The 13,330-nt window shown below is 47.2% G+C and overlaps 1 protein-coding gene across 1 annotated transcript in view; it reads left to right on the forward strand.

The window, feature by feature from the left end:
- The first annotated feature begins 2,432 nt into the window (after nucleotides 1-2,432).
- Nucleotides 2,433-13,330, forward strand: part of ZBTB40 (zinc finger and BTB domain containing 40) — a 67,498-nt gene continuing 56,600 nt past the window's right edge. Inside the window, exon 1 of the mRNA XM_056122968.1 lies at nucleotides 2,433-2,531. The gene's annotated coding sequence lies outside the window, so the exon portion shown is untranslated. The remainder of the gene's footprint in view (nucleotides 2,532-13,330) is intronic.

Consider the following 13,330-nt stretch of genomic DNA (forward strand, 5'->3'; position numbering starts at 1 on the left):
ATTAGCGATAGCACAGCGGGTAGGGCGTTCGCCTTACAAGCGGCCAACATGGCCGACCCGAGTTCAATTCCTCCGCCCCTCTCGGAGAGCCTGGCAAGCTACTGAGAGTATTCGATATGCCAGACACAGTAACAACAAAGTCTCCAATGGAGACACGTTAGACTAACCCAAAAAAAACCCTCAGATTTTTGTAACAATGTTTTAAGGAATTTAGTGTATGTGGTAGCCAAATTTCTGATGCTTCCTACTTCTAGTTCCTATAGAATGCAATGTCTGTTAAGATGGAATAGGGGGCACTGGAGTGAAAGCAAAGCAGGTAGGGCGTTTGCCTTGCATGCGGCCGACCCGGGTTCGAATGCCAGCATCCCATATGTTCCCCTGAGCACCCCCAGGAGTAATTCCTGAGTGCAAAAGCCAGGAGTATCTCCTGAGCACCGCTGGGTGTGACCCAAAAAGTGAAAAAAAAATATGGAATAGGAAGGTTATATAGAACCTACCAACTTATTACTATTGTTTAAGACTAAATTTTCAAGCCATGCATATTCACATACGGTGTATCGGAAAACTTACTTTTATTTATTATTTTTTTGTTTGTTTCTGGGATAACACCTCTTAGTGCTCAGTTTTACTTGTGTCTCATTGCTTAGAGGTTACTACTAGCAGTTCTTAGGGATGGAATCATCTATTGATATATCTTTCCATCCCAGGAACATACCTTTTTTTTTTTTAACTAGGGTAGGAGTGATAATACAGCAAGAAGGGTGCTTTCCTTGTATGTGGCTGTCTTGGAATCAATCCCTGGCACCCCATCACTCCTGCTAGGAGTGATCCCTGAGTGCAGTCAAGACAGGAAAAAAGTTGTTTTTTATTAAATTGGTCAGGGATAAAGCTCATGGTAGAAATCAAGCGTGTGTGCGATATTAGGTTAGATTTCCACTGCATCCCCACCACAGTCCCACAGCATACAGCAACCAAGCGCATTCCATGCCTGAACACATAACACCAGCAATAAAAAAAAAGGTAAAGGCCCTCCCGTTGATCGTCGATTTGCTCGAGCGGGCCCAGTAACAAGAAGGAAAAATAATGAATTCTGTAACTATTTCTTGAGCACCTACTATGTACTAAGCAGCAGTCTGGATATTTGATCACTGTCTTAACTCTGGCTACCTTTTTCTGTAGGTATCCCCACCAAAGGGGATAGTGGAACTTGTGATTAGGACACCCAGTAGGTGTAGATGTGACTCTAGTCACTAAGAAAGTGACACTCAGCTACCATAAACCTGACCTTGAATGCAACAGTGACAAGTGTGCATGTGAAGGCGACTAATTGATCGGGTGATAAGAGGGATAGCTGTGCACCTGGGGGTGGCCTGCTGAATATTGACTCTGTGGCAGTGAAACTAGTTGACAACGACAGTGGAAACTGAAAGGGTGACAGCTGGGCACACCGAACAAGCACTTATTTTGTCCAAAACTGCTTGGGCTGTGTGCCACAGGTAGGGTGTCGGCTATCGACAGTAAAATCGATAGACAGGATGACACCACATGCTGCTAGCCCGGTCCACTGAATGTGACTATAAGCACCGATGCTGTTGGGAGTCAGTGTGACAATGACAGATCTCCGAATGACTGAATATTTATACAGCGGCATGTTAACAGCGGGTAACTCGACATTGTGCCGAGACAACTGGATTGGCGGCATGACTGGCAGTGACAGAAAAATTAGCGGAGCGTCAATGATAAGAGTGACAACGTGCCTTTCAGTAGGCCAGCGCTGTTGTGACTTAATTAGTCTGATACTGTCTGTATCTGACTGCCCCTGTTCGGCAGCGAGGGCGGGTAAGAGGAGCGGCAAAGCGGAACGCTCCTAACGTGCAACCGAGCGCGATGGAAACTGAGCCAACGGAAAAGCTACGTTCCCCTCCCTACCCCCCAGCCCCGCTAACTCCTAACATTGGGAGCAGAGAGGCGGGATCAAAACGCCTTGTTTGCGGGAGGCCCCGGCGGCCCGGTGCGCCTCGGGTGTCTAACTTGAGCACCGAATGAGAGTAAGTCTGGGGACACGGCTCAGAGTCTCCGCCTTGCACGAGATCGTGCTTTAGAAAAAAATGCAAAGAAGACCGGTAGGCCTACTTCTCCGCCATTCTTTGAAATAAGACCCTGAGCTAGTCCAGCTCCGGCTAGGGCCGGGGGACCAGCCAAAGGGCTTCTACACCGGAGCTCGGGAGGAGGGGATGGGCGAGGGTCAGGGGTCAGAGCCCCGAGCCGCGAGCGGCGGCTCAGGGGCGCTGCCATTGGCCACAGCGCGCACGTGACCCGGGCCCCGCCCCCGGCACGTGACCGGTGCCCCGCGCCGCCGGGCCGCCCCCTCCCGCGGTAGAGCGCTTCTGCGCTGGTCTCAAGATGGCCGCCTCCTGGCGTCCCCGGCGCTGTTGAATGGAGAAAGCTTTATTGTTCCCTTCGGGCAAGAGTGTTCGTGTCCTCCATGGCGCTGTCAATAAAGAACGGCAGTTTGAATCGGTGCTGAACAGGTAACCATAGAAACGGGGCTGGGACTCCGCGTGGAGACCCCTTTTGCAAACGAGGCCCGAGAGAGTTCTCCGAGACGAGGAGCGTGCAGCTCAGAGAGACCCTCGCCACCCCGTCCCTTCTGCGCGGCGCCCTCGGGGGTCCCCGCGGGGTCCCCGCGTCCCCTCTTCGCCGCCGGGTGCGGACTGCGGGGCCTCGGCCTCGGCCGCGCCCCCCCTGCCCCCAGAGCTGGCCGGGAGGTGCACATTCTAACCGGGGGCGTCGGGGGTGCGGCGGCGCGACCGTCATTCGTTCACTTGATGAACGTGCCGTGAAATCCGCTTTCGGCGTCCACCGTCCAAGTTTTATTTGAACGCGGCCAAGTTCCCTTCTGCAGGTGTCTGTGGTCGCGTCCCCGCCCGGGGCCCACGCTGCGGACTTGCGATGGAGGTCGCAGGGCTCGTGCTGCCTTTGACTAGCAGAGCTGAACAGGTTTTCACCCTGGCGCCGTGCCCAGCAGGTGTGCCAGCCCCTGCCCGGGACGCAGGTGGCCCTGGAGTTGACAAAACATCCTGGCTTTCCTGGGCTCTTCCGGCGGCGCACACTGATTGTATTATTCTGAGCGGGACTTGCTTTCTCCACTTGGGAGTTAACAGACCCCCCCCACTCCACCAGCAGAACCGAAAAGCCCGGTGCGACGCGTGTTTTAGATTTGCTCGCGCACGGGACCTCGGCGCCAGTGAACCTTTTCCAAGAACCTAAATGTGTTGCATCCTTCCCCCCCCCCCCCCCCCGCACTCCCCTCTCCCGTATCGAGTGTACAAGGGGTTCTGGGTCTCGTGAAACGAGAGCCCCCTGCTCGGTGACCCGCGTCATCCTGTTGGCAGCGTGTTCTTTCCAAATCTCTAAACGGGAACCGCAGTTTCTTCCTTACGGGGTCTAACGGAGGTTTCATTCGAACGTCAAAGTGCAGCTTTCATCCATTGGGCTAGATCAGGGACGATTCTATCATTTTTTTCCACTTTCGGGTCTTTCTTCTTTGGCAGTTTTTCCTAAACCTGCCCGTCTTTGGCTAATTGTTAGCTCATGGTTTCTGCAAACCTCGTTCTTGCACGCTTGCATGCATCCGGCTCCCGGTATCTCTCTGTCCGCCCTGATTCAGATCCCTAGATATACCGTGCTGAACACCAGCAATACGAAATCCACCTTTCCGCTGCATGTTAATTCTAGTGATGTGGACAGACAGTGTACAGGTAAACAATACAGCTGTCAGGTAGAGGTTTTCCTGCAGCATAGAAATAAATTGGTAGTTAATATTTTAAATTGGTAGTTAATATTTATGGACACATTCCTGTGTGCGAAGGACTCTACTATGTGCTTTATTCCGTTCTTATTTAGAATCTTCATTCCAATGTCAGTGTTAATATTCTCATTTTGTTATTTATTTATTTTATTCTGGTTTCCCAAGTGGTGCTTAGGGGACCCTTCCCAGGATGCTTGGGATTACCTGGGTCATCCTGGAGGTGCTGGCCTGCTAGGCAGGGACTCCAGGGCTACACCGGGAATGTAGTACCCTGATGGACCTTGTAGAAGGCATGTGCCTCAATACCGGTCCCCCAACCTCAGTCCCCCATCTCTCAGACTCTAATGGTTTCTTCTGTTGTTTGTTTTTGGACCATACCCATGTTCAGCACTTACGCTTGGCTCTGTGCTCAGGGATCACTCCCCGGGTGCTCAGCAGACCATAAGAGTTGCCAAGAATGGAACCTGGGTTGACCGCATGCAGGGAAAGCACCTACCTACTGTATTATCACTCCAGTCCTCAATAGTCTCATTTTAAAAATGAGGAAATAACCTCCAAGAGAAAAGATGTCCAAAGCATCGGAACTGGTATCTGAAACTGCTGGTGATGCTCAACACCCTGTGCTATTCCATCTGTTATATATATTTTTTTATCAGTGTGGGAAATCTCCAGGAGCTGGGACCACACCTCACCTATTTTTGTGGCAGCTGTTCACCAGTGCCCATAACCTGCTGTTAAATATTTAAAATTCTAGGCCTTTTGTAGTGCAAAGATTTGAGTGCCTGCTAGGCACCACGCATGATGCTGTGTTTGCAAGTTGGATCTAAACTTGAGGGGGTCAGAGACAATATGGAAATAGCCAAGTTATTCTAAATTGCTGTAGCAATGGCTAAAAAAGGAAAAAAACAAACAGGGTAGGCCTGGCAGAGCAGCTTTTACTGGGATAGCTGGGGAAAGGCCTCTCTGGAGAAAGGTGCCGCTTGTAACTGCTGGCACTTGTTGAGTAGCATGGTGTCCACCCACCAATAGGAAAAAGGGAGGTGGTGGGAAAACTTTGATTAAGTTCAGAGGTTGAGCTGGCAAAAACTGGGGGAGCTGGAGAACTGAACAAAGTGAAGGTTGTGTAGTGGTTCACAGTTAGTGAATGAAGTCTCAGGCCTGAACCCAGCTTGCTGCCCCTACTGCTGCAGGCCTGGGGAAGTGGCACATTGAGTTATGTGCCATGACATCAGGATAAGCAGACCTCCTCAAAGGCCGTGTGTGGATCAAATAAGAGAAACTGTAATTATAGATTTTGTGTTTTTTTCCCCTTCCTGTTATACATTCATGGAAACTTTTCACTGTCACTGTCCTCCTGTTGTTCATCGATTTGCTCGAGCGGGCCCAGTCACATCTCCATTGTGAGACTTGTTATTACTGTCTTTGGTGTATTAAATACATCACTGGTTGCTTGCCAGGCTTTGCCATGCGGGCGAGATACTCTCGGTAGCTTGCCAGGCTCTCCGAGAGGGGCAGAGGAATCGAACCTGGGTCATCCGGGTTGGCTGTGTGCAAGGCAAACACCCTACCTGCTGGGCTATCGCTCCAACCCATAGAAACTTTTAAGTAAGGTAAGGTAAGGTAAGGCCCTCCCGTTGATCGTCGATTTGCTCGAGCGGGCCCAGTAACGTCTCCATTGGAGACTTTGTTGTTACTGTGTCTGGCATATCAAATACTCTCGGTAGCTTGCCAGGCTCTCCGAGAGGGGCGGAGGAATCGAACTCGGGTCGGCCATGTTGGCCGCTTGTAAGGCGAACGCCCTACCCGCTGTGCTAAAGTTTATACAGAATTGGAGAATATGTACAAGTGACTCTTTTGGGAGAAAGATGAGCAAATTTAAAGAAAAAAGTAAAGAAGGAACTTTTCTGATTCAGATCTTTTTTTTTTTAACCAAATTATGCAACTGTATATGAAGAAAATTTTTCATTATTTTAGTTTTTTAAGTTTGAAAACATTTGTGTTGTGTTCATCCACTGGCATATTCTAAGGTGTTCTCAGAAAATGGTGGCAGTTAAACCATTCACGTGCAAATGATTTTGGGTTTCCTCTCAAAAGTTTTCAAAATGATGTTGCATGTTTCAAGCAGATCATTGCCTGCTTTTAAGCAAGTAGCAAAGTTTTCGAATAAAGAGTAAGATGATGTTTGGGCTTATGGACTTGAAAAATTACAGACAGTAATAAATCAAGCGAACTGTGTCAAGTTTTGCATTACACTGTATCCAGCAACCATATTGCACATGTCATCAGAAGATGGAGCCCAGCCCAGCAAATGGAGCAGGAGCTGGACAGAGAGTGGCATGTTAATGCAATGTTAAACAACAGCCCTGAATTAAATGGCTATTTTAGGTTTGGGTGGGACCTTCACTTTAAAGTATTGCCATTTTACTCTGTGATTTGGGTCTGCTGGGTTCCAGGAAAGAGGAGGTGGTAACACTAGCTTTGAAGGATAATATAAAACCTACAGGAAGAGCCAGGGCATACCAATTTGTTTTCCAATCTATTTTATTTCAGTTCAAAGCATCATTGCAGACAGGCAGCACAGGAAAACGAACCACACTTTGGCAATATTCAGCTGCGTCTGAAGATTGAGAAAGACCGAGCATAACCAAAGTGTGGCTTGTTTTCTTGGACTATCTGTCTGCAAAGATGCTTTGAACTGAAATAAAATAGATTGAAAAACAAATTGCTCTGCCCTGTTGCCTCATACTGAGTATTTACATTGCCCTTCTCCAGGGCTGCCTGTGCCAGCACCCTGGGGGAAGCCAGTGACCCCTCAGCCTCTTTCAACTCTTCAAGAGAGTGAGCGCTTTGATTTCCACAAGGAAATTGAATTGGGATATATGGTTTTCGGGATCTCCAATAGCCTGCTTCCAAAGCCATCATCTTGATAATGTGGAGAAAGCAAGCTGTAACTACATGGAGGAGAGAATTAAATATTAAGGGCATTTACATTCAAAGACGGGATTGTCACTGTCTTTAAGTCACACCGAGGGCACGGTGTTTTCCTTTGCAGCGAGCATGCAGTTTTCAGATTCTTGAAGCCACCCAGGGAGGGAAGGGTCAGGAAAGAAAGCTAGCTTTCCTTACATTCCCCTAATGCTAGTTACCTTCATATCCTCAAAAGCATGACAACAGGCATTTCGTTTCCTCGTGTGAGATAAATACACTAGAGTCAATGATTGGCTTAAATGGGAATTGTTCATCTGGGATAGAGGGGTCAGTTGTAAGGGATTCACAGAACCTTTAAATTGGTCAGCAATTTTGTATTTAAAAAAAATGTTTCGTTTTCAGGGAAGAGAGCTCATTACTTTAATCAGATCTCAGAAGAGTCTGTTGCTGGTGGGATGCATTGGCACAGAGGGGCACGGGTGGGGAAGGGAGCAGAGAGTAGCTACAGTATAAAGAACATGACTGCCCTTTTGTTTGACCCACTGGACCTTGCGGGTGAGGCCCCCAGAGGTTTTAGAACTGATTAAGGTCTGCCGTAAGTTCCCACATGGCATTGACACTTAGGTCCTACCAGCCTCACAAGGCAGCTGCCAGGCTGTGTGGCGTGGAAACTTGCCTCCTCCGCCACTGAGAGTTTCAGGAGCCTTGATCTTGGAGTGAGGGTTGGCTTTGCAGGTAGAGGAGAAAATCCTGACCTCTGCCCAGCCTTCCCAGGTCTGTCGTCTATTCTTACATGTAGGAAAAAAAAATCAGGAGACAATTGTGAAGTAAAGAAATGTCATGGAAAGGGAAGGGAGAGAAAGAAACATGTTCAAGAGAGAATGTGGGCTTCCCCAGCGAGAAGAGAGCCCCCCCCCAAAAGTCAAAGCAGGAATTACACATAACCAGATTGGGATGTGGGTGACCCCAGAATGTACCAATGTGCTGCTTGCTTTTGCAGAGTTGGTTTGAGGGTGTTCCCAGATTGCCCTAGGTAAGCCTGGCACAGGGAAAGGACTTTGACTTTTTGCCTGATGGGCTTTTATATTCTTATTTTAGCCTTTTTTGGTTGCTCCAGCTTCTCTCCTGTGGGGTCTAATGTTCTCTGGGCTGGCATCACTGAGTTTCCTCAATCATCAGTGGCTGCCTGTCCAAAGGGACTTCGATCTCACATTAGGGCTAGCCACAGAGCAACTCCTACTTTTTTTCAGCTTATATCTTGGTTTTATTACTTCACAAAACTCATTGCCAAGGGCCCCCTAGCTGGCCCTCAAAAGGAGCAGAGACAACAGTGAAATAGCACGTATTAGAAAGCAGCCGTGAGAATCCCCTTGAAACCAGCTCTTTGTACTCACTGGGGCCGTGACCTTGAAGATTTGAAAGTATCTTTCAGGCTTTGTTTCCTGCCTGAACTAGTCAAGCATAGCTGCAACGTTTGTGTAAAACAGAGATACCTACCCAAAGAGAGGCTTGAGAAATGCCTTCGAGATGGTGGCTTGTCATTATTTCACTGGAAACTGCTGAAATGGGGGCTCTCCAGTAACAAGGGACGTGGGCAGTCTTGTTAGTAGATGGCATGCTTGTTTCTTTTGAAGAGTAGAGGAAGCCTAATAACCCTTTGTTGCCAGGTGTCAGCTTCTTGCAGATGGAGACTTTGGCTCCGATTTAGTGATGCTGGATAAAAAGGAGAAGAGGAGGAAATGGGGGATGGATTCAAGGAAGCAGAAACTGGAGCAAAGGGAGAGGTGAGGCTTCCGTATCTCAGAACTGTCTCCTACCAGGACCTCTGAAACAAGGCAATTCATAGATGTAATTCTGCTTTAATTAGTATGCAAAAGTAAATGAAAGGAAAGAGATACTTTTTAGGTCTTTGTCTTAGGGTATTTTGTAAAACTGGGACCTCAGTAGAACCCTGCTAAAGACTAGAAGTGTTTGTTTGACCCCTGTCAATTTTAACAGTTTGTTGCTTGTGAACATTAGCGATGTCCATCTGGCTGATTCCTGGAGGCTTTTGGCTAAGTAGGCCTCTGCTGTAGGCCTTAGGGTTTGGTTCTGGGCCAAACTCAGAAGGGTAAGGGAGATTAGAAACAAAAGACTAGGTCAGAGTGACAGGACAGTGGTTAAGGGGCTATGTGCCTTGCACACAGCCAACTCGGGTTCAACCCCTGGTGGCACCACCACATATGGTCCTCTGAGGAGTACGCCTTGATGACAGCTGAGTATCCCCCCCCCCCCCCCGCACCCGTCAAAAAAAAAAGCCAAGAACAAAGGGCTGTAAGCATAAACTAGCTTTTGAGGTTGCAAATATTGATCACTTGAATGATTTTTTTTAATATAAAGCAAAAATAAACAGTGTGTGGTTCTATTTACAATGTTGAGGAAATATTTGCCAGTGATATTCTGATGCACTAGTTTGTTCAATTTTCTAGGATAAAGGCCTGACCACTGGGTCTTCCTTCTAATGCAGTAGTTCCCTATCCCCACCTGAATGACTGTCAGGGGCCCTGGTAGCACTCTGTGGATGGTACCACAGAGATGTCAGTGGCAGTAAACAAGGAGATTTCCCCTCCCTCACCCCCCCCCCCCCCCCCGGCCCTGGTACTCACTCCCTGTGTTCTTACCCGTTTCCTGGTCTGCTGCTTCCCTTCCACACATCCACCTCCAATGGTTCCAGGCCCCATGACATCCCTTTCTCCATTTTTTAGTTAAAACTACCATCATTTCTTGTCATGGATTACTGCCACAGCCTGGAGCAGGTCAGCTGGCTTCCAGCTTTGCTTCTTTTCCTATCTGTTTTGTACACTGTTGTCAGTGATGGTTATAAAGCACAAAGCAAACATACTGAAACAGGGCTTGATATTAGACAAGGACCACTGTCCTTGCCCCAAAACTTAGAGATAAGGAAGGACAGTTGTCCTTGGTTAACCCTCCCCTCCAAAGCACAGCCCTTAATTTGTTTGGGTTTGCAGGTAAGACTGCATTCTCAGGGGGCCATCCCATAAAGGGGATTTTAATGCTCATTTCTGGTTCCACTGGTTTGGTACCAACCTTCTCAGAATGGTGCTTCCCTGGTCTCTTTCTCCAATAAAAGCCCCTTCTTGCAGCTGTGAAGACAAGATGGTTGCCCCCTCATCCTTTGTCACACCTAACTGTGTTCAGGACATATTCTTGGCTCTACTCAAGAATCACTTCTGGTCATGCTCACAGTGCCATAGGTGATGTCATGAGCAAACTGGGGTTGACCATGTGCAAGGCAGGTGCCTTAACTCCTGTACCCGAGATGGTTGCTGTTAGGACATGATCTGCCATCTTCCAACCTGCCAGCTTGAAGCCAGTTAAGATTTTTTTTTCCTTCTGTCACAGTGTCTTTCAAGTAGCCGCAGAACTGAACCTTTCTGGTTAGTCTCCCTCTTATTTGAAATGCGTGAATGGCAGCTGAGAGATAACTCCCTGGGCTGAACATGCAGGAGGCTCAGGTAGGAGCTGTGGCACAGTGTGGTCCTCTGAGCACTACTGGGGGGTGTCCCCCAAAACAAAATTTGGTGGATGGCTGACCTGCCCCCAGGAGAGTGCAGTTCCTTGACTTGACCGGTGCAGGCCTTCCTTGAGTTGACACCTATATGGCTCTCCATCCTCATCTGTTCGTTCTCACTCTGCCCAAGCACTAGTCAACACCACTCAGGGTCCTCTGACTTCATCATCCCGGGACTAGCGGCCCTCACGCTGGGACTTGTAGGCTCACCCTGACGGTGGATTTTTCTGGCCCTATAAGTAAGCAGGCCATTATCTGCAGGTCTCTTTTCTCTGCTGCGTACATGTATCAGAGATGGAGAGTCAGACACTGCCCTCAACTCTCTAGATGTAGTGTTTTTTCCTCTATGGTTTGCCACCTGCATGGAAACTTGGCAAACAGTCCCACTTGTTTCAGTTCTAAGAACTGCTTCTAAGAATCAGATCTTATTTCTTAACCATGTAAATTGTCTACTTGGTTCCCAAATCAAGACTGTCATGAAATGTGTTCACAGCAGTTTTGATTCCTGCCCTGACCCCGCTCTTTGACTCTGGCTAACTAGTATGATGTTCAGGTTTTGGGAGTTTGGCAGTCTATTAGATCAGAAAGAATATTTCATTGTTTTCTCCTTTTGTGAGATGAAGGCTGTCTGCCTAATGTCTGTTGTAAAGGTTGCAAAATTATTTTTCCCAATTTTTCAAATGCCTGACTTTGCATACGCTGTTTTCATTGTCTGGAAGGTTTACTACTTGATCTAGTCATCTCCGTTAGTCTTACAATATTGCTTAGGTTTGAGTCATAGTAAGGAAGTTTTTCACAACTTATGAGGAATTATTTAATGTTTTCTTCCAGTACATCTGATTTTTTTTTAATTTGTTTTTGAGGGCATGCTGCACACACCTAGAAGTGCTTGAGGACTACTTGGGGTGAGGGATCAAACCCAGAGCTCCTGTCTACATGTCATCCTGCCCGTTGAGCTGTCTTCCTAGGCCCTACTTTTAATATAAAACCAAACAACAGCAACAACAAAAACCTCTTTGGTCTTTTGGAATTGATTTTGGTATTTGATTTGGGGAAGGATCCAGTTTTGTCATTTCCCCAATGGTCATCCACTCTGGGCAGTCCCAATACTCCTTATTTGAAGCACTTATCTTTCTCTGGGATTTGAGTTGCTTCTTTATTGGATACTAAACTCTTGTGTGCTTTCTGTACTGACTTTTCTATTTTGTTCCCTTGGCTTGATTCTCAATTCATCTACCATTATAAAACCAGCCAACTTTGGAGGCTTTATCATTTGTTTTATTTTCCGGAAGGGCCAGTTTTATCACTGCTTCCCTCCCCTGGTCTTCCTGGTTGTTTTTGTTTGCTTACCCTGTCATAGAAACTTTGATGTATCTTGTTTTAGGAGAAAAAAATTTGATGATCTTTCTATTGAGATGATGTTGGTTTGTGAGTTAGTTTAGGAAGATTTCCGGGAGCTCCCAGAAGCGTGCAGCCGCATTTGTGGCCTCTCAACCTCTTATTGTCTAGTTCTCCCTCTCAGAGAACCTGGCCGGCTACCAAGAGTATCCTGCCTGCACGGCAGAGTCTGGCAAGCTCCCCTTGGCATATTCGATATGTCAAAACCCAGTAACAATGAGGGTCTCATTCCCCTGATCCTGAAAGAGCCTCCAATGTGGCACTTGCTAAAATCTCAAGGCTAGGATGAATAGAGACGTTACTAGTGCCTGTTTGAGGAAATCAATGAACTATGGGATGACAGTGATACAGTGATTAGGAAGACTGGGTCTTTGTGATCTTGTGTCTTCCTAGACAAGTTTAGTCTTGTCTGTTCACCAGCTCAAGGCTACTTTGGTGATTATCGAGAAATGTTTATGTTTTTCCTGTAGAACTTGTATGTGCTCCTTGTTCAGTTTATTAACCTTTCATTCTTAACTTTGACAAAAAATTAATAATTCCTTTTAGAATACCTCTAGAACTTCTCAGAGAAGTTGCACATACCCACATGCCCACAAGCTCAAAACTTTCTGTATAAATCTTTCGCCTAGTTTCAGATGGTACATTCACACCAGCCAGTGCCCCCCTTGTTGTTGTTCCCTCACATCCATTCTGTTACCTGTGTTCTTCCTTCCTCCTGTCAGCATCTGGCTCTGTGTTCTCTGTGTGTGGACCATCAGTGCAGGTGTGTGGAAAGCGTGTATGAATCCGCAGTGGGGCAGGAGAGCAGACAAGAGAGCAAGAATCCTGTGAGAAGGATATTTGGAAAGATCCTTTGTTCTTGTGCCCAGGCTGAGGTACTCCTGGGCTGCAGCCTTTTGTTCCTGGATGCAGGGTGTTTTGTCCTACTCCTTACCCCTCCCAGAACCCTATAATATAGCATCTTGGTAACAATGACTATTGACTGGACAGCCACAAAATACCAGCCTGATACTTAGCGTTTCACATCATTATTTCTCACACTCCTCTTAGTGGTCAAGCACTCAGACTGTGATCTCTACTTACACAATTACGATGGAAATTTCGAACAGGTACATGAGAATAGCACCATGCGCCACCCCTGTACCTGTTCATTCCACTTGAGACATGAGAATTGGAAAGTTTAAGTAGTTCAAGGGTGCAAAGCTCTAGGTTTGGAAGCCAACTTTTAATTTTGTTATTAAGGGATTTCAAAATGTGAACGGTCCCTGACCAGGGCAGAGCAGAAGTAAGGGCAAGACACCCCTCTTCAGCCCTGACTGGTTCCTTTCTCATGCACACATCCTGCAGTGAGGTTTCTCTCCTTTCTGGTATTCACAGACAGTAGCCCCTCGGGCCCCTCCCTCTTCATGGCTCCTGTGAGGTGTCTTGCTCTCATTTGTCTTCTCTTCAACCACTTTCATCAATGCGTTCTGATATCAATGGATCGATGTGTTCTGATATTAATGGCTTTTAGTGACTTGCTGCTAAGCAGCACCAAGTCCCAGGCTCTTAGCGTGATGTTCCAAATGTCGTGGAACATTGACACATTGAAATCGCTGTGCAACTTGCCGCTCCTTTTGGTG

Source organism: Sorex fumeus, unplaced genomic scaffold (genome assembly GCF_029834395.1).
Source record: "Sorex fumeus unplaced genomic scaffold, SorFum_2.1 ptg000047l, whole genome shotgun sequence".
NCBI lineage: Eukaryota > Metazoa > Chordata > Mammalia > Eulipotyphla > Soricidae > Sorex > Sorex fumeus.